The 22343-nt window shown below is 40.0% G+C and overlaps 1 protein-coding gene across 1 annotated transcript in view; it reads left to right on the forward strand.

Annotated features, from left to right (window-relative positions):
• The window catches only part of RCOR1 (REST corepressor 1), a 162099-nt gene that overhangs the window by 103881 nt on the left and 35875 nt on the right, over window positions 1-22343 (forward strand). The gene's annotated exons all lie outside the window — the stretch shown is intronic.

The following is a 22343-nucleotide window of genomic DNA, read 5'->3' on the forward strand; positions in this document are numbered from 1 at the left end:
TTTTTTGGTTGCAGCCATCATTGTTATTTGGTGGGCCCGGGCTGGGGATTCGAACCCACCACCTTAGGTGTATGTGGCTGGCGCCTTAGCCGCTTGAGCCACAGGCACTGAGCCAAGCATACAACTGTTAAGCTTTGATTAGAATTTTCCAAATTATGTTTTGAAATATTAAAATAGTTGTTACCAGGTTTCCAGTACCACCTCAGTGTGAGAGACAATGTGTATTCTCTATCTTCCTCTTGTATATTAAAATTCTGTTAGTATATTTAAGATACTCAGAGCTTATATTATAAAGAAGCAGTTTAATTTTGACCTAGAAGTATCCATTGTTCTTAAACAGTTACCCTCCATGAAACATGGGAAATCCAAGTACTCTTAGTAATGGGAAACCTAATAATATTAAAAGACTTTTCTTAATCTAATGTGATTTACAGAAAAAGATAATTTTAATTTTATCAGTATCAGGCTACTGTCTAGGAGTTTTTGATGAAGAACAGAATAATGGGAAGAGTATTTCTAGTACCCTTACTGTCCTTAGGAAGATCTCTGTAATATTTCTTGATTTTTGTTTTATTTTCCTTTGAGCACTTTGAATGCTCAAATGGATCTGAGTTAGGGTGACCAGACGTCCCGCTTTTGAACAATTTGTCCTGCATCCCACAGCGTTTTAAAAAAGTCCCAATTTTTGGAAAGAATGCATGAACGGTTGGGAGAACAGGAAGGGAATATATGGCTGCGATGTGGCTCTTTCGCCAGGATATGAGTTTTATATTATTTCTGTTAATTTTATGATGTTAAACTGTAATAATAACAAATAATTGTTGAGAAGTGATTATCGAGAACTGCTTATCAAAGTTTGCATTGTTATCAGGCCCTGTCCTGCCCCGCCCCACCCCGCCCCTTGGCCATGTTGTCCCACTTTACCAATGTTAAAATCTGGTCACCCTAATCTGAGTACCTTTCAGTATCTTTTGAACATGTTCTTTCTTACAGAGTGCTGAAAATCTGACTCTCTTTAATTTGTAAAGCTTTGTTTTCCTAAAAACAAATAAATCAATCTGCTAACTAACTAAATCAATAAATCTGCTTCCGTGTTGAGATTATTAGATGTTGAGTCATCCTATCTCCTTTACTCTCTGAGTCCATGTTCACCTGGATAGTTGCTTCAACCATTTTTTCAGATGGTTTTATTTTTGGGTCTCTTTTCATCTCCATTGCCTTCCTGGATATAATCCACTTGGTCACAATGCATATGTTAAATTGTGGTACTCAGACCCGAATGTTAAGCATAGTGAGCATTTGTTGAGCCTTTATGCCACGCATAGTACTAAAATGCTTTTCCTGCTCCTGTATCATTCAGTGTTCACAATAACCCAAGAGAAAGATTTGTCTCCATTTTACAGATGGCATTCCACAGTTCAAAGAGGGCTACGAAACTAACACAGTGGCAGAACTAGGAATAGCATTCAGGCTTACTGGTTCTTCACTCCTGGTTTATGCTCTGATGTACCACTCAGGCTATGTTAGCTTTCAGTCCTGTCTCATTCCAGCCACTATTACAGTTTAATGATGTTATTACAGTTTAGAGTGTATCTTATCTTAGTATCTTCTGCTATTGTTTTACCTCTTGGAGCCAGTATTTAATTTTAATATCATCTTATTATTTATTTATTTATTTTGAGACAAAGCTTCAAGCTGTCCCCCTGGGTAGAGTGCCGTGGCATCACAGCTCACAGCAACCTCCAACTCCTGGGCTCAAGTGGGTCTCCTGCCTCCACCTCCCAAGTAGCTGGGACCACAGGTGCCCACTACAATGCCTGGCTATTTTTTGGTTGCAGCCGTCATTGTTGTTTGGTGGGCCCAGGCTGGATTCGAACCTGCTACCTTAGGTGTATGTGGCTGGCACCTTAGCCACTTGAGCCACAGGCGCCAAGCCTATCATCTTATTTTTCATAGCTCTAAAAGAAAAGAGCAGAATATGGAAAGCTAATAGATTTTTAAATAGTATTGCCTAAAATAAATTTGTAATTTAACTGCAAGACCTGCTTGTAGTAAACTTTGAGTAAACTCAAACTATAAGTAAATTTATAGTAAACTTTTACTTTAGAGTAAAACTTTGAAAACTAATCTGAAGGTAACACTTATGTGACCAGGCACAGTGGTTCTCGATTATTATCCCAACACTTTTGAAGGCTGAGAGGGAGGGAAAATTGCTTGAGGCCAGGAGTTTGAGATCAGCCTGGGCAACATGGTGAGACCCTATGTCTACACAAAATTTAGAAAGAAAAAAAAAAAAATTAACGAGGCATGGTGGCAAACACCAGTTATTTAGGAGGCTGAGGTAGAAACATTGCTTGAGCCCAGGAGTTTGAAGTTGCAATTAGCTGTGATAGCACCGCTGCATTTCATTCTGGGCAATAGCATGACCCTCTCTCTAAAAAAATTAAAAGTATGAACAACTATAGATACACACCAGAGAAAAACACAATTAAATTCAAGAATGGAAGGAGAGGTGTTGCTAAGCTCCTGCCTATCAAGTATCATGTAGAGGTGTAGGGCATATTTCCTAGGTGAAGGACTCAATTACAACTCAGATTTTAACCTTACAAACACAAACAACATAACCTAATCATATGTACTCTTATGTTAATTCAAAATAGAACATAAAAATTCCTGGAGATATGCAAAAAAAAAAAATTAAAAGTAGCATATTTTTATCTTGTACGTTCAAAAGACTCAGAAGAGTATACAGAAGGAAAAAATTCACACATTATTTCATTTACCTAGAGATAATAACTACAAAATATTTTAGGTTATTTCTACCAATCTTTCTTCCTTATACCTACTTATATAAATGGGATAATGAAATGTCTCTGTGTATGTCTGTGCATTATCTTCCTAAACATTAACCTAAGCAGTTCCCACATGGTTAAAACCCTTATAAACATTTAAAACTATTGTGTAACATTCCATTATATGGCTGTGTCAGCATATTTAACCATTGCATTGAGAATTTAAGTTGTTTCTAATTTGTTACTATAAAAGAAGACAAGCAGGGATGTTCAACCTATAGCTTGTGGGCCACGTGGTGACTATTTGAGGACTTGTTGCTTGTCTGAGGTGTTGAATATCATGAAAAGTATACATGGACTTTTTTTTTTTGAGACAAACCCTCAAGCTATCACCCTGGGTACTATGGTACCATGGCATCACAGCTCACAGCAATCTCCAACTCCTGGGCTTAAGCAGTTCTCTTGCTTCAGCCTCCCAAGTAGCTGGGACCACAGGCGCCCACCATAACACCTGGCTATTTTTTGGTTGTAGTTGTCACTGTTGTTTGGCAGACCTAGGCTGGATTTGAACCTGCTATCTCTGGTGTGTATGTGGCTGGAGCCTTTGTCAATTGAGCTTCAAGCGCCAAGCCCCAAAGCAACTCTTATTCTAACAATTTGGGACAGAGAAGAAAAAAGATTGGCTGCCCCTTTATGAAAAAACTGAGTCACAGAGCTTTGTCTTTGTTTGAAATATTTTCTTACTTTTTTTTTTTTTTTTTTTTGAGACAGAGCCTCAAGCTGTCCCCCTGGGTAGAGTGCCATGGCATTACAGCTTACAGCAACCTCCAACTCCTGGGCTCCAGCGAGTCTCCTGCCTCCGCCTCCCAAGTAGCTGGGACCACAGGCGCCCGCCACAACGCCTGGCTATTTTTTTTTGGTTGCAGCCGTCATTGTTGTTTGGCGGGTCCAGGCTGGGGATTTGAACCCTCCACCTTAGGTGTACGTGGCCGGCGCCTTAGCCGGTTGAGCTATAGGTGCCGAGCCAATATTTTCTTACATTGTATATGGGTCACTATAAAAGTTTTAAGACAGACTGTTATGGTCCATTATTTCACTTTCACAAAACATAGTTGACAGCATCCTTTTTGATTCACCTATGCAAGTTCCAGTTTGCCTACCTTATTGGTGTTGGTAGGGGAGCTTCCATATATTCTTCCATTCCATTTGAGACAGAGCCTCAAGCTCTGTCAATACTGGAGGAATGGAATTGCTCCAATAAGCTCCTCAATGTTGGAGGAATGGAATTGTGGGTTGAAGGGGACACACTTTGCCAGTGAGGTGTTAGGATGCAAAAATAGTGTGGTCCCTTGATGTGAATTGGGTTCCTCTGAATAGGTTCCTATTCATGGACCTTTGGAAACCATACTTTCTGACCAGTAGTCTAATTGATCACAGCCAGGTCTCAAAATGTAATTACAATGTTAATGCAAGCAAGTATGCAGTTTGTTCTCTTTGCTGTCTTTTTTCCCTCAATGCTACTCCTCCCTAACATATAAGCAAAAAAGTTTCTACTTGCCTTCTTTCTTTTGAAATATTCTGAAAGTCTTGACTTTCCAACATTTATTCTGACTTCAGTAGAAATAGGAGACTTAGCACATGTCTAGATTTTTAGCATGTGTCCCCAAATTATATCTTATGAACATCCCTGGCTTTTCCTGTGTTAGTTTCTGTCTTGGAGTGAATGTTTACAGTTCTGTCTCTTAGGATTACTGAAAACTTATAAAATTATTTTGTGCTCATAAAAGTAAATGCTTTTGTGGGCAGTGCCTATGACTCAAGGAGTAGGGCACCTGGCCCCATATACCAAAGGTGGTGGGTTCAAACCCAGCCCCGGCCAAAACACTGTCAAAAAAAAAAAAAGAGTAAATGCTATTGTAGGAAATTCAAACAATTATAATACAGATAGTGAGAAAGCCCTCCTGTTTTTATTATAATATTTTACAATGGATATTCTTTCTCCTGTTTTTTTTTTTTTTTTTTTTGAGACAGAGTCTCCCTTCACTTTGTTTCCCCAGGCTACAGAGTGTTGGCTTAGCTCACAAGAACCTCAAACTCCAGGGTTCAAGGAATCCTCCTGCCTCAGTCTTCGGCGTAGCTAGGACTGCAGGTGCCTGCCACAATGCCTGGCTATTTTTAGTAGAGTTGGGGCTCACAGTCTTGCTCAGGCTGGTCTCAAACTCCTGAGCTTAAGCACTTTTCCTGCCTCAGACTCCTAGATTACAGACATGAGCCAATGTGCTTGGCCTTTCTCTGATATTTTAATGCATGTTACATAAACTTTCATCACAAAATATGAGCTATTCATCAATTTGCTCTTAAAAAGACATTTGGAGCTTTGTTCCTTTATAGGAATTTGCCTGATTTTTGACTACAAAAAGTAGTGATGTATCATAATTTAGTTGGTTTTGTTTTTTCTGTTTTTGAGACAGTCTCACTCTGTTGTCCAGGCTAGAGTGCTGTGGCCCTAGTGTCAGCTTAGCTCATAGCAACCTCAAACTCTTGGGCTCAAGTGATCCTCTTGTTTCCACCTCCTCAGTAGCTGGGACTACAGGCAGTCACCACGCACCCGGCTATTTTTAGAGAAAGGATCTTGCTCTTGCTCAGGCTGGTCTCTGAGTTTCTGAGCTCAGGCACTCTACCCACCTCAGCCTCTTAAGAGTGCTAGGATTACAAGTGTGAGCCACCTCTCCCAGCCCACAATCGTATTTTTCAAGCAAAAAAATACAGGGAGTTCTGCCACTTCTGCACAGACAGAGTTCATCAGGACATGTTTGATACAATTAACAAACCTACACTGATAGACCATTGTCATACAAGGTTCAAAGTTTGCATTAGGGTCACTATTGTGTTACGTGTTCTCTGGGTTTTGACTGTTGCATAATGACTTGTGTCCACCATGGTAGTATGGTAAAGAATCACTGGTCTAAAAAGCCTCTTCATCCTCCCTCTTTCCTAATCCCTTGCACCCACTGATCTCTTTCTTGTCTTTATACTTTTGCCTTTTTCAGAATGTCTTACAGTGATACAGTATATAGCCTTTTCAGATTGGCTTCTTTCACTTAGACATGTTTAAAGTTTCTCTGTGCCTTTTCACTGCTTAATAGTTCATTTCTTTGTAATACTGAATAATGTACCATTGTCTAGGTGTATCAGTTTTATCTGTTATGGTGTTATAATGAGAAAGCACCACCCTCTTCCCAGATTACGAACATGTATACCAGTGTGTTTTTCTGTCCTCACTTCTTCATTTAAATCAATGAAATTTTTTTTCATTCACTTATGTTAAACCCACATATACACTTTGATCTGTATCTACACTAGCTATTTTGTTCTGATTTGGTACCATTTTCATTCTTTTTAGTCTACCTGTTTTGTATATTATTCCTTTTTTTTTTTTTTTGAGACAAGGTTTCACTGGTCACTCTGTTGCTGGGGCTGGAGTACAGTGGTATTGCTCACTGCAACCTCAAGCTCCTGAGTTTAAGTGAACCTCCCCCCTTGGCCTCTCAAACTGGTCTGATTATGGGCATAAGCCACTGCTGCCTAGCCTGTTTATTCTTTTAAGTGAATCTTAGTCTTGTGGTATCAAGTTCTCTCCAGAGTGTCTTGATTGGGGTTACAATGACTTTGCATTTATTTAGTGAGAATTGATTTTATTTTATGTTTTATATTGAGCAGCTTGTGTACTAGAAGTGAGATTTTTTGGTTTTTGGTTTTTTTTTGAGACAGTCTCACTATGTCACCCTCAGTAGAGTGCTGTGGCATCACAGCTCACAGCAACCTCCAACTCTTGGGCTTAAGCAATTCTCTTGCCTCAGCCTCCCAAGTAGCTGGGACTGCTATATTTTTTGTTTGTTAAAGTTGTCATTGTTTAGCTGGCCCGGACTGCGTTTGAACCTGCCAACCTGAGTGTATGTGGCCGGCGCTGTAACCACTGTGCTATAGGCGCCAAGGCAGAGGTGAGGGATTTAAGAAGCTTTTACTCTCATGGCAAGAGGGGAAGAAAATGAGCATGTGAATGCATAAATTATATGTGCTTTTTTGCAGTACTTCCTTTTTAGAGGCAAAACATTGAAGTCTAGAAACATTAAATATTTCAGGTACCACAGCTAGTTAGTAGTCAAATTTGAATCAGATCTCCAGACTGTATTTACTATACCTGTCTTCATTTATGTGCTGCTTCATTTAATAAGCTATAATTAAATTCTTAAAACATTACTAATATTACACTAATTGCTTTTGGGTAAGTAAAACTCGTTTACTGAGAGATACAACCTATGGAATATGCCTAGAAAACTTGCTTTGAGAGATACTCATCATGTTGAGGGAATATAAATAATCTGCAGTAGCATAGATGAGAACAATAGAGTTTAAATAGTGTTATATTAAATAAATGATCACGGAAAATTACGGGATGAAACCATGAGTTGAGATTTCAGGAACAAGGGGTAAATGAAGTAAAATCATATGGTGAGATCTGGGGGCTTAAAGGCTGAAAATCTCAATAATTGAAGAAGAGGATAGTTGATGCCTACCTTATTTTAGCCTCAGGTGCCTCCACCATTCAGTATTCTGGTGTTCCCCTTGTCTTGAGACTCAGGAGATTATGCTAGCTTTTCCTGGGTAGAAATAAGGAAACTCTTGGAGAGGGTTGATATTTGATAAAATGTTGAAGCATGAGTAGAATTGACACTTCCTGGCCTGTTACCAGGGCACTAGTGCATCTAAGAGAAGATGATCTAAGAGAAATGATCACATTAGCAAAAGCACAAAGATACGGGGAGGAAATCTAGTGCTTAGAGATTTGCCTGGGAGTGACATGTTTTCTTGGGAAAGTGAGCAGCAGCCATGAAACTGGAAAGGCACTTTTTACTGACCTTTTTTTTTTTTAAAGAGATTTAAGTCTTACTTTGTCACCCTCGGTAGAGTGCTGTGGCATCACAGCTCGCAGCATCCTCCAGCTCTTGGACTTAGGTGATTCTCTTACCTAAGCCTCCCTAGTAGCTGGGACTACAGGCACCTGCCACAACGCCTGGCTATTTTCTTGTTGCAATTTGGCCGGGGCTAGGTTTAAACCCACCACCCTCTGTATGTGGGGCCAGCCCCAGGCACCACCCCAGGCTGACTTCTTAAAGGTACAAAAATTCCTTCAAGGATGTTTAGCTAGAAGTGATAGGATTTTCATTAGAAAGCTCTTGACAGCCCTGTGGTTTAGAGAAGAATAGGAACTAGAGGTAGTAAGCATTGATGCCATTCCAGGTGGGAGAAGTTGCTACCCTGACCAGGCCAGTCCTGTTAAAAGGAGGCCTAATGGAGATTCAGGAAGTGAAATCAGCAATGTCAGGAGCATCCAGTTGTCCAGAGGTGGCGGACAGGTTGTGGGGCATTTGGGTGGGCTGGGTGGCCTTTGACACACCTTTGGATACAGGTACATCTGCCATTCCTTCCTTCATTCCACACATTTCTACTGAATGTACACCTGTTAGCTTTCTCTCTGTGATTGTGATGCTGTGCAGCTGGCCTTCTGCATGGATTCTGTACCTCACCCTGGGCATCCTCCATACACTGCTCCATCACATCTGGTCTGCAGCACCAAGATACTATATTCAGCTCTCTTCCCCCATCCCTCCAAAAGCTCAGGACACCACTCCTTCTCTTCACGGGGGACCTAGTACTGCACAGTGTACACTTTTCACACACAGCCCCCATCCCTGCACTTATGCTTAGGCCCCCCAGATTTAAACTTCATTTGTGTAGTGAAGCACTCAAAGATTAGCAAAATAAAATAGTTATAATAGTAACAAGAAATCTCAGGTTTTTAAAAATTATGTTTTCTTTGAAATGTATGTAGATTTAGGCCAGATATTAGGCCGAGTCTGGTTGCTTTTACTGATTTAGGAAAAACAAAAAGTTTACTAAAGCAAGTATGGTCAAATGTGTTGCAAAACTCTGGTCTGAGAGTCTTAGGAAAAAAGGTAGGTGAAGAATAGAAATAATCCAAGGATGGGCTGGTTGCTGTGGCTCACACCTGTTGTAATCCTAACACTCTGGGAGACTGAGGTGGATGGACTGCTTGAGCTCACACCTGTCTCTGCTAAAAATAGAAAGGAAAAAAAACCCCAGCTACTTGAGTGTTGTGGTGGGTGACTAGTCCCAGCTACTCGGGAGGCTGAGGTAAGAGGATCACTTGAGCCCAAGAGTTTGAGATTGCTGTGAGCTGTGATGACAGGGCACTCTACCCACGGTGACAAAGTGAGACTCTGTCTCAAAAAAAGAAGGAAGGAAGGGAGGGAAGGAAATGAAATAATCCAAGGGTGGTTTTTGAAAAAAATTTTTTTTATTTTTTAAGACAGAGCTTGAAAGAGGTGGGGTGTAGTTAAAGGGGAAGCCCAGGTACAGCCTTGCTTGCTTTGATAGTTGCCTGAGGAGTAAATTTCCAGATGGGCTGCTGTTGCCTTAGGTAGAATTTAGCAAGGTAACTTTTGGTCACTGGTTATCTGTAGAAACAGATGGTCTTGCTCATTTATACATTATGTATTTTATAAGTTACATATAGTAAATGCTTGTGCACTTATTTTTTTTATAAATATGAGGAATTCCTGGTACAGTGTAAGAAGCCTAGATGTCAGTGTTAGATCATTAGCTGTGTAGTTAAGCTGGTTAATATTTTTAAAATCTGGCTATTAACTGCAAAGAAAAAAGTTAACACATACAGCATGCTAGACATACAGAATTTTAAATCGTTTTCAAAGGAAAGGTCAAATTGGGCATTTTAAAATAAATTTTAGCTTTTTTGGAAAGGGAACCCTCCTTGTACCTGCAACACACACAGAAGTCATTTGTACTTTGACATTTGACCCTTGCACATTTTCAGGAATATATTGTATGTGAAATTATTATATAATGTTTATACATTGTATATTGTTATGTTAATGTTAATATTATATGATTATATATGATCATAATATGTATAATTCTGAAGTTCCATATAGGTGTATAGTAAATATCAGGTGTTTCAATTTGAAACATCTTGGTAGCTTTCCAATTTACTGTAAATTAAAGCCAAAAGAACCTGACAGTTACAGCAAGGCCTTCCATAGGCTGGTCCTACTTCTGCTCTTTTGAACTCATCCAAAACATCTTCCTTCTGGAGGCTTCTGTCTTCTGTTTGTCTAGAATCCCTTTCTTCTGGATGTCCACGTGACTCACTCCCTCAGTTCCTTCTGGTTACTGCTTAAGTGTCAGTGTGTCAGAAAAGTCTTCTCTGACCACACAACTACTCTGTCTCACTTTATTTCTTTCATTCCACTTATCAGCACCTGACATAGTGTTTATTTTATGTTTCTCTCCACTGTCGTCTAAAGCTGAGTGGAGAAACTTGGGATGTTTGTTCAATTCCTTGTTAGCTCTCTCTTGGCATGTGGTGGGTGTACAATAAGTACTTGTTGAATGAATCAGAAAATGGTGGGAGTGTGAGGATTCCTCTGTATAGAGATTTGAACATACAGGCTTTTCAGCTCTTTGCTGTGCACTGTGGGTCATCTGGAATCCTCTAACATTTTCTTCCTTGTCACTTACCTGTGGTGAGCGTTTATTTACTCAGTAAGTATTTCAGTGACTGCTTATATACCAAGTACCGGTAGGCACTGGAGGGATACATGAGAAATCTGACAAGCTTGTGCCCAAGTGTAGCTTACAGAAACTGCCCTAGCAGATTATCAGTTCATGGAGAATTATGAAGGAGAAGTGTATTTAAAATTCTTACCTGTCAGTTCTGTGACTGGAATGTGAGCAGTGATAGGGACAGAATCAGCCTGGACTGGCCTGGTTTGCAGCTTTTTATACATATATGGCAATAGAAGAGGTTGGAGTTTGTCATTAAAATGATTTTTTTGAGTGTGTAAAAGCTATTTTTATCATTTTTGTTCTCTTTTAAGCGCTTTAGAATTAGCTAAGATGGACAGAACTTATTAGAATAAACAGCTGAATGAGCTGAATTTATAATCTCATTAAACATCAAGAATTATAGTACTTTACCCTTTAATTGTGTTAGTGTTTTATGCTCATCCTTTTAAATGGAAAAAAAATTTATTTTGTTCATTTATAATTTATTCCTTTCTTTTGACAGTGGACATTCGTTTCCAGTTTTTTTACTGTAATAAACAACTGGATGCACTCTTTGACCTATTTCTTGATGCCCACTTGGGACATAGATGCCCAGCCCTGAGAGGTCATTGCTAAATTGTTTTCCAAAGTGGTCAGACTGGTTTACATTGCTATCAGCAAAACGTAAAATTTATTTGCTCCACAATCTCTCCAATAATTGCTCTTGTTGGACTTCTGTATTTTAGACCAGTCTAGTAATCAAAACATTGTTTCACATACCAAGGAATTTTGCGCAATTTGTTAGGTATGTTGATAGTGTTGTAGTTATGTAAAAAATGCACCCACATTTTTAAAGAGGGTGCATATTGATATATAAAAGGATGAAATTAACTGGGATTTACTTTAAAATTCTTCAGCAAATGTAAGGCGCATTTTGAGTCATTTGGCCAGGTTGGAGTATGGATGAAGATTAACTATTGCTTCAGTGTTTAATTTCCTGTTCTGTGGTTATATAAGAGTATAGCGGCATAATACATTTTTTTTTGTAGAGACAGAGTCTCACTTTATTGCCCTTGGTAGAGTGCCGTGGCATCACATAGCTCACAGCAACCTCCAACTCCTGGGCTTAGGTGATTCTCTTACCTCAGCCTCCTGAGTAGCTGGAACTACAGGCGCCCACCACAACGCCCAGCTATTTTTTGTTGCAGTTTGGCCAGGCTCGGGTTTGAACCCACCACCCTCAGTATATGGGGCCGGCGCCCTACCCACTGAACCATAGGCGCCGCCCACATATAATCTGTTTGTATTACTAAAAATAGCATATAATTCTTTCACCACACTATGGGTATAACTATTATTAAAGTTTGCTTTCAAGTCTTTTCTGTATGCTTCTGTGCACTCTGATTTTAAGTGCAAATGTTATCATCCTGCATGTAATATTTTTTCAACTTTAATTTTCTTGTGATTAAAAATTAAACTGAGTTTTATCCCTGAATAATATCCCATCTTCTGGCTTAATTTATTTAACCAATTCCCATTCTTGAACATTTAGATTTTTTCCTATTTTTCCCTACTATTAATAAAACATGAGTAAACAGGAATTTATAACGTCCTTTCCCAGTAGAAAAGAAAGCCCTCCTTGATTCTGCAGGTCAGGTTTCCCAGCTAAGTGCATTAATAGTTCATTTTCCCTGTCACTTATGACTGTTGGAATTATTTGTATAATTATTTTTCTCTTCAACCAGATTTGTGATTTTCATGGGGTAGATATTGTTAGTTTTAATCACGGCTATAGAAGCAGCACCAGTCACCCTATAAGCCTGAAAGATTTATTGAATCAATAGAGAATAATTCAATGTAAACCATATTAGTTTATTATAAAATGTTACTTGGATATGCTAATTTCCATAATCTGATAACTAACTATACATTATATGTATCAAAACATTAGTTATGTACCCAAATAATCTTTGTCAGTTGAAAAGTAAAATCATTTCATTGTAACCTACTTTAAAAGCTCTTAAAGAGCCTATTTATATAGTAGAGTTTATTGATTTTTTTTACTGGATAAAGAAACCTCCTACTCCCTACCCAAGATTCAAATACTGCAAATGATCAAACTTAACAGTGGGAGCATCTGCCACCTCCCACACATCACCCTCCCCCCATTTGTCACTGTGCAGGTTAGTGTCCATGTTTAAATTTAAATTTAAATGTTTTGTTTTAGAGGCAGGGTCTCTCTCTGTTGTTCGGTCTGGATGGAGTACAGTGCTATGGTCATAGCTCACTGTAACCTTGAACGTCTGGCCTTAAGCAATCTTCCCTGTTCACCTGTTTACATCTTCCATTTTTAAAGCTAAAAAACCTGGGTCTCACAGAGGGGAAGAGACTAGTCTGAAGCTTCTTATAACAGAACCTTCCTGTAATGCAGTCTCCTTCTATTTTCTCTCAGCCATTTGAATTTCATTTAGGACCTCTCCTCTTATAAGTGGTCCTTGTATCCAGATGGCTTGTACTGAGGGAAGGACCATTGTACATATATGTAGATTGAGGAGGGGTTAGGGGATGGGGAATAGTTGTGCTCCCACTTAATGGGCATAATTCAAGAGTACATGGCACACTTCTTGGGTGTAGGACTCAGCTACAAGAGGAACTCTACCTAACAAATGCAAATGTTATATAACCTAGTTGTTTGTATCTTTATATTAACCTGAAATTAAAAGGGGGGGGGTGTTAAAGGTTTGTGTGCAAGCTGTCAAAGAATTGCTAGGATTTGCAGACTCTTAAATCTTTCTTCTGACCACCCTCTTCCTTCCCTCCCCATAACCTCTTAGCAGGAGATGGGCTTGAAATCAGTAATTTTAAAGGAGTCTCTTTAGTCACTGAAAGAAAAAAATAATTTTTTACATGGTTGAAATTTGTAAGATCAATTACCTCATTTTATGTACTAGAAACATAAAAAGCACATTTCTTGTTTCTGTAATTCTGATACTTACACAATCTTTTTCTTACCACAACTTTATTTATTTATTTATTTATTTTTGAGACAGAGCCTCAAGCTGTCCCCCTGGGTAGAGTGCCATGGCATTACAGCTCACAGCAACCTCCAACTCCTGAGCTCAAGCGAGTCTTCTGCCTCTGCCTTCCAAGTAGCTGGGACCACAGGTGCCCGCCACAACACCCGGCTATTTTTTGGTTGCAGCCATCATTGTTGTTTGGCGGGTCCGGGCTGGGGATTCGAACCCGCCACCTTAGGTGTACGTGGCTGGCGCCTTAGCCGGTTGAGCTATAGGCGCCGAGCCGGCACAACTTTATTTTTTATTTTTGTTTTTATTTTTTTTGAGACAGAGCCTCAAGCTGTCCCCCTGGCTGGAGTGCCATGGCATCACAGCTCACAGCAACCTCCAACTCCTGGGCTCAAGCAAGTCTCCTGCCTCAGCCTCCCAAGTAGCTGGGACCACAGGCACCCGCCACAACGCCTGGCTATTTTTTGGTTGCAGGCGTCATTGTTGTTTGGCGGGCCCAGGCTGGATTCGAACCCTCCACCTTAGGTGTATGTGGCTGGTGCCTTAGCCACTTGAGCCACAGGTGCTGAGCCTACCACAACTTTAAAATTGTGTACTTGTTGAAATGATTTTTTTTTCTTGAGACAAAGTCTCACTCTGTCACCTGGGGTAGAGTGCCATGGCATCATAGCTCATAGCAGCCTCAACTCTTTGGTTTAAGCAATCTTCTTGCCTCAGTTTCAGACTCCTAGTAGCTGTGACTACAGATATGCATCCCGTACCCAGCCAATTTTTCTGTTTTTTAGTAGGGATAGGGTCTGGCTGTTGGCTCTGGCTGGTCTTGAAATCCTGAGCTTAAGTAATCTACCCACCTAGGCTTTCCAGAGTGCTGGTATTACAGACATTGGTCACCTCGCCCAGCCATAGTTAATAATTATTACCAAATTAAGGGGCGGCACCTGTGGCTCAGTGAGTAGGGTGCCGGCCCCATAAACCGAGGGTTGGCGGGTTTGAACCTGGCCCTGGCCAGCTAAAACAGCAGTGGCAACTGTAACAAAAAATAGCCAGGCTTTGTGGCAGGCGCTTGTAGTCCCAGCTATGCCAGAGGCTTGAGACAAGAGAATCGCTTAAGCCCAAGAGTTGGGGGTTGTTGTGAGCTGTGATGCCATGGCACTCTACCAAGGGCAATAAAGTAAGACTCCGTCTAAAAAAAATTAGCCCATCATAATCACATGGGAACATTACCAAAACAAGTCATAAAAAAGCTGGAGTGTGTTCAGTTATTTTATTGAGCTGGGTGTGTTCATTTTGTGAAAATTCACCAAACTGTACTCTTATGTATACTTTTCTCTATGCATGTAGTATTTTTTTAGAACACTATATATATTTATAATATTAACTATATATTTGTGCACATACAGGCATATGTAACTATACACATGTACACACATATACAAAACAAAGTGGATCCTGAGAGCTAGTATTTTTAAGAAGTTTCTTACGTGATTCTGCTCTGTCAGAATTGGAAACTCTGCTGAATTGGAGCCCGCTGTAATGGAGCTGAAGGCCTGGGTTTGACTTCTTTCTGAGTCCATTCTTGGGTTGTAAACTATACTCCTTTCTGTAGGTGAATCTTGCAAATGTTTATGAAGGAATTAATGTTAATTCTTTAAATACATTTTTTTTGAGACAGAGTCGCACTGGGTAGAGTGCTGTGGCATCAAAGCTCACAGCAACCTCAAACTCTTGGGTTCAAGTGATTCTCTTGCCTCAGCCTCCCAAGTAGCTGGGACAACAGGTGCCCGTCACTATGCCCAGCTATTTTTAGAGGTCTTGCTCTGGCTCAGGCAATTCACCCTCCTCAGCCTCCCAAGTGCTGGATTTACAGGCATGAACCACTGCACCTGGTGCTTTGGGCAGTTTAAATAGAAAAGTGGATATTGCTTTGATTAGTAACAACTTGTCATTCTAGTGATTTTCAGTTTTAAAGGATGGATACACAAATGTGCCAGTACTGAGGTGAGGGCAGAGGAATGTTCCCCCTCTTTTTGCTAGAAATGTTTTATTAATGCAGCATACAAAAAAGTTTAAATTTAACATTTAACCATTCAAAAAAATTGCTCAAAATGTTAGCCCTGGAAGAGACTTTTAAGACCCTAATAATTAATCCACTTTTTTTTTTTTTGAGACAAGAGTCTTACTATGTAGCCCTTGGCAGAGTGCTATGGAGTAATAGCTTCACAGCAACCTCAAACTCTTGGGCTCAAGCGATTCTCTTGTCTCAACCTCCCAAGTAGCTGGGACTGTAGGTGCCCACCACAACACCTGATTATTTCTTTGTTGTAGTTGTCATTGTTGTTTAGCAGGCCCGGGCCAGCACTGGTGTATGTGGCCGGTACCCTAACCACTTAACTACAGTCAGTCCACTTTATAAGAGATAAAGAAACAGGCATAGAGAGAGGGTAGAAGTTGCCCAAAGCTATACAAATTGATACTGGGCGGAGGGACTGTGTAGGGTCAGTGTAGGTAGAAGTAGATGTCAGAAGTTAAATTTAAATGTGTATAGCTAGGTAGGACATTCATATTTCTTGTTTTCACCAGGGCAGATTATCTATCTATCTATTTATAAGACTGTGTGGGATTTTGTAGTATTTACTTAGGAGGAACTTATAAAGTGAAATTTTTACGAAATTTTGCAAAAATTAGCATTTTCATAAAGAAAGTGCTTTTTTTTTTTCTGACTTCGAAGGGCTGGTTGATATTATATGCTCTGACAAAGTCTCTGTGGCTTATGTTGTTTCACTTATGCATGTGTATTTGTAAAGACAGTGTCTCACTGTGTTGCCCAGGCTGGTGTGGAACTCTTGGCCTCAAACAATCCTTCTCACTTGGCTTCCCAGGGTGCGGGATTACAGCCAAGAGCGAATATACCCAGCCTGTGTTGTTTTCTGTGCCTTCTTTCCCTTCTAAAGATGCTCAAAGGAAACGTCAGATGTTAGCTGTAGTAATGTCTATGGCCACCAGGTGGCAAGATTGCTTTACAGTAAACTCATTTGATTTTTAATGAGTTACAGTGATAACTCATTTTGAAATCTCATGATATTTATCATATTCTTAAAGAAAAATTTGGCATACTCAGAATAATGAGAGAGAAATTAGTGCCATGTTTCCTTTACAGTATCTAATACTACTGCCAATTTATGATAATAAATTGTTTTTAAAAGCTGCATGAAGGCTATAAACTTTGTCCTTAGCCCACCTTGTAGTGTCTGCCAGCCTATTGCTCTGCATAGAATATGCAAGATCAAAAAGTGTTCTGAATGCCTGCAGCATCCAGCAGGGGGGAAGGGTGAGTTAAGGTTACTGTGGTGATTTTCATCTGCATTCTTCCTTCTTTTTGTAGTTGAATTTGAGACTTGCACTAAGGGCATTTAATTTATTGGATTAAAACATGAATATAGAAACATTTGAAGCTGAGCACTGAGGTATCCATACCCTCAGTTTCAGTCACTTCATCAACCATGGTTCTGTTTCTTAACTCCATTCAAGCTAGATACAATATGTTGATCAGTGTCCTGTACCAAAGAGGCTGTTCTTATCTGGAGAGCCTGTCTCCCTCAATCCCCTCTTCTCAAGACACAGGATTGTGCATAGGGGTTTAAGACCATGGGTTCTGGGATCAGACATTGTGTGTGTGCATTTTCTATTTCTGATATTTACCAGCTCTCTGACCTTAGCCAAATTATTTCTCTGAACCTCAGTTTGTTCATTTATGAGTGGGAGTGATAATGTAATTATCAGGGAAGAATACAAAGATAATTCTCATTAAGAGCTTACAGTAGTGGTTTTCAACCTTCCTAATGCCGTGACCCTTTAATAAAGTTCCTATGGTGCCCACTACAGTGCCCAGCTATTTCTTTGTTGCAGTTGTCGTTGTTTAGCAGGCCTACCGTGGGTTCAAACCCGCCAGCTTCAGTATGTGGCCGGTGCTCTACTCACAGAGCTATGGGTGCTGAGCCCTGCCTCTTTAAAAAAAAAATAACCCAGGGCAGTGCCTGTGGTTCAAAGGAGTAGGGCACTGGCCCCATATGCCAGAGGTGGCAGGTTCAAACCCAGCCCCAGCCAAAAAAAAAAATAGCCCAGGCCCTTGGAAATGTCTTGGCACCATGGAGTTTGCTCATCATCCTGATCACAGTTCACCTAATGAGTCTTTGCCCTCAGTAGTGGCTCCTTGCTTCCAGATTGGGATTAACTCTAGTTAATCTTTTAAGGACAGAATCAAGATTATTGCTGCCAGAGATAGAAAGTATTGGAAAAGTCACCAGGGGTCTCTGGTTTCTTTGTTTTAGAGCAGTATGTTGCAAATAGATTGTATTACTCTTGTTCTTCCTGTTTCATCTTTTATCCATTCACCTTAAGTGTCTGGTTAACTTTTTTTTTTTATGAAGATGGCTAGCAACAGATTTTATTAGGTTCAAAGCTTATTTTTGCTCCACCAAAGGAAATTACATAGGAGGTTTTGAAAAATGTACTTTTCATTTTCATCACCATTGTGTCAACATACATTTATGTTGGTGTACTCTGTGAAGAAGTAGGTGTTACGACATGATTACATGATTTTTTTCTGAGAACATTTTCCGATGCTCAGTCACTTACATCATAAATCTGCACCTGAAGATGCTCATTTCACATGGCTTGAGCAAACACCCTGATGCCCTTTGAATGAGAACATTCACCAATACATAAAAGCACAGCTCAGTTCATTATCCTGTCAGCTCCCCCACCCCACTACTGCTTCTGTACCCTTCAAACCAAACCTCAAAACCGCCACTGGGGCTGCTTTCTTTTCAGATAGCCCTTCCCTGTGTGGGAGCTTCATACCAGTAAATGCTGCTGCATGGGTAACCTTAGTCTCCCCACAACCCTTTCTGACTGACCCAAGGACTCTATATGTAGGGTGGGAGTTAGGAAGGGATTGGCATTGCGGATTCTCAAAACTGTGGTAGCATCCATGTCCCTTTGATTATTATAGAGGACAAAAGCTGAGGATTATATGGAGTAGGAAAGCAGCAGCAAACAAGGTCTGTCAAAAGCATTGGCTGTATTCTGAGTTCACTCTAGCCCAGAACACTGGGAGGAGAGGAGCAAGAATACGGACCGTGGCATAGTTTTGGCTTTGCTGGTGAGAACTAGTTCCTGGCAAGGTCAAGGACATTGCTGAAGGTAACAGGGTCATGTGCTCACTGTGTGCTGTGCGCTGCTGCATGGCTCAGTTTATTAAAAGACAGACTGACATTTGACCTGAGTCTTTTCTACCCCATACCTAACCTTTGCTACCTTTTACCTAAAATGTTGACCTTGTGAATGTTACAGCACCCCCAGCATTCATCCAGCAAATGTTTTTCTAATCTTTAGACACTGGGAATGGTGAGAAGAATGACAAAATTGTATATTTGCCAGTAGGCATATCAAATAGCAAAATTTTTTAATATGTTATAAGGCGCCCCATATTTTTTTTTGTTTGTTTTGGCCAAACTTTTTATTTAGTATTCTGTAGTTGTTTAGCACATACTTAAATGGTTATTACTGGGGGAGGGGAAAGAGAAGTTTCTTACAGATTCCCAAGGAAATGTTGAAAAGGCAAAATATGGTAACATTGTCCATTTGTTTTGGGTTTCCTGAGTGAGTAGCACTTTCTTTACATTGGCATCTGATGTCTGGCTTTTCATACTGATAGCATTGAGATTTCAGTTAGAAGACACCCTAAAATCCCAAGAGTAGTGTACCCCAACCATCCTCTAATAGCTAGCTTGTTTGTATAGGCAGAACAATTTGTCTCTCCATTTAGAAGGAGCAGCACTGTTTTTTAACATCAATCAACTGAAAGCAACCCAAATGTCCATCAGTATTAAATAGTTACACAGCATAAAAACCTGAGTTAAGTACATTTTTACACAAAAGAAAGGACTCTCAGGAGCATAAAGTTAAGCAATACAAATAAGTCTCAGAAAAATTATAGTATGGTTCCATTTACATAAAATATATTGTGGCACTTTTATTATTTTGGTGCACAAATGTGTGGTAGGTAGTACTATAAATAGAAGCAAGACAATGATTAAACTCAAAATTCAAGATAATGGTCAACTCTGGGGATAAAAAGGAATTGGGTTATGAAATGGAAAAATCGGTAATGCTTTTTGTTTTTTGTTTTTTTTTTTTGAGACAGAGCCTCATGCTGTCGCCCTGGGTAGAATGCCATGGCATCACAGCTCACAAGAACCTCTAACTCTTTTAAACAATTCTCTTGCCTCAGCCTCCCAAGTAGCTAGGACTATAGGAGCCTGCCACATGCTCGGCTAAATGCTTTCCTTCTTCAACTTGCTGAGTTTCATTATATTGTTTTTCTTTATGCCTGTTGCTATGGACAGAATTGTGTCCCCACAAAATTTACATGTTGAAGCCTCAACTCCCACATCATTGTGTTTGGAGACAGGGTCTTTATGGAGGTAATGAAGGTTAAATGAAGTCATAAGGGTGGGGTAAGGATCTTAATCCTATATAACAGGTGTCCTTATAAGAAGAGGAAGGGTCTCTCTCTTGCTCTCCCTTTCTCTCTCTCCACACAAGCACAGAAGAAAAGCCAAGTAAAGATAAAATGAAAAGGTGGCCATCAACAAGCCAGAAAGAAGGTATAACTTGGGTGGATTTAGAAAACACTCTTCCTCGTGACAATAAAAAAAAAAGACTTCCACTAGGTTTTCTATCTGCTACTTTGCTAGCTCAGTCTACTGGGGACATTTTGTTAACCCTTTATTAGACTATTGTTTTCCCTCCATTGCCTTGGTGTGAGCACTGTCCAAGTGGAAATACAAAGCAAGCAACTGTGATTGTCTAATAGATTTTACAGCGGGAGCAGTGCATGCCTGGATCTCTTGCACCTCACAGCAGAGATACTTCTAGCTAATTCTAGCTAACTCTTCAGGACAGCTAATAACTAGGTTGTTTGTGGAGCGAAGGGAGGCTTGTTTTATATGATCATCTTCGGAGATGTAAACTATTGTTATTATGTAGGGCTAACAGGACAGCTGTGGATTGAGGATCTGTTCATTAAAAAGGGCTGTCTTAAAGGTAAATCTTCAGTGACTCCAGCCATTGAGATGGACAGCAGAAGGAGAATCACATGTGAAATTGCTTGAATAAAAATTTATTAATTTTTCCTACTGCTATAATAAAAATCAACTTTTTACACACACACACAAAAGAAAACACTCTCCTAAGTAGAGTATCACTACATAGGAAAAACAAGCATCACATGAAGTCCATACTAATATGAAACTTGCATATTAACATCAGCATGCTCACAAGAGAGAAAAAATTAAATCCAAGAAGGGGAAGGGAGATTCAGTAAGTTCCCACCTATAGGGTACAATGTATGGGCATATGGCACACCCCCTGGGTGAAGGTCACAACTACAACTCAGACTTTACCTTACATACACAAACAAGGTTCTTCATGTATTAACTTCTTCACAACCTTCACCTGGTAGAAATACCAAGTGACTCCATTTAAGTAGTGATGATAGAGTTCTTTTTATCTTTTCTTTAAATTTGAGTCCTCAAGGTGGTCTCCAAGGAAATCTAAAAGTTGTGTGACTTTAAAGGTCATTCATAGTAAGAATACCATGTTGTTTATAATATGGCAAATATCACATCCAGCCTTACCTAGAAGAGTCTGTTCTACATTTCCTACCATTATCTGATTCTTTTTATTATTTATTTATTTATTTATTTATTGCAGTTTTGGCCAAGGCTGGGCTTAAACCCTCCACCCCTGGTATATGGGGCCAGCACCCTATTCCTTGAGCCCCAGGCACCACCCTGTCATCTGATTCTTAAGTTAAAAAACAAAAGAACAGATGAAAGTGGAGTAGCATCCAAAGAATGTTTGTGTTACCCTTGTAATTTTTAGCTAAATCTGGTTGTAGACATTGGGGACGGCTTAATGGACCCTGGTACTGATGTAGCAGGAGGGACTCCTGAGCAGACAGCATCTGCCTGAGGAGCCCTGCCAGTACCTGCCTCTGTGGCAGCCACTGCAAGGCCTCCTGCATTACTGTGATGGACTGGTGACCATGCAGACATTGCTACTCAGCTCAGGCAAATGACAGTGTGCTAGTGGGGTTGAGACTTGACAGTAGAAATTAAAGAGACCTTTGTTGGTTGTTCACCAAATATTTATTAAAGAACCTTGAAAGCCAGTATTAGGCTGAGTGAACGAGCACACCTTCTTCAGAGTTGACCCTCTGTTTACAGCAGATTGTTTTCTCTTTCCTCCTTACATATTCTGGCCCCTGCTTCCGTAATGTACTTCATTACCAAGTTCTTATCATCTGACTTGCAATCTGTGCTCAGGTCTGGCACATTTCCTTTTGCATCCAGGTTCCCCTCACGATGAACCTCCACATTGCCTGTGTCTCTTACAGGGCTCTCGCTGGGCATGCAGTGCCATCTTCCTGTGCAGCCCCACCTTATATTTGTATTTTTTAGACCCTAAGAGCACTTTTTCTCTTACTTGGCACCATTTACCCTATTGTGAAGAAATAACGCACATGCTTTGGAGGAATTTCCTTATGCCCTTCTAATATCACCAGTTCCAACTTTTGTGACAAACTACAGTTATTTAGTTTGTCATTGATGACTTTCAAGTGAATTGGAATTTTAGTGTATTCTGAGTGAAGTTACCAGTAGTTTGTAAATATTTTACATATTCAAACAAATAGAAAATTAAAGCCTTAGTATTAAAATTGATGTTGAGTTGCAGCATAGGAAGTTGCTGTTGGAATTAGGTCGACTTTTTTGTTAATCGGCTCGGCGCCTATAGCTCAACCGGCTAAGGCGCC

This window comes from Otolemur garnettii, unplaced genomic scaffold, assembly GCF_000181295.1.
Source record: "Otolemur garnettii isolate 467f Iridium unplaced genomic scaffold, OtoGar3 scaffold00149, whole genome shotgun sequence".
Classification (NCBI taxonomy): Eukaryota; Metazoa; Chordata; class Mammalia; order Primates; family Galagidae; genus Otolemur; species Otolemur garnettii.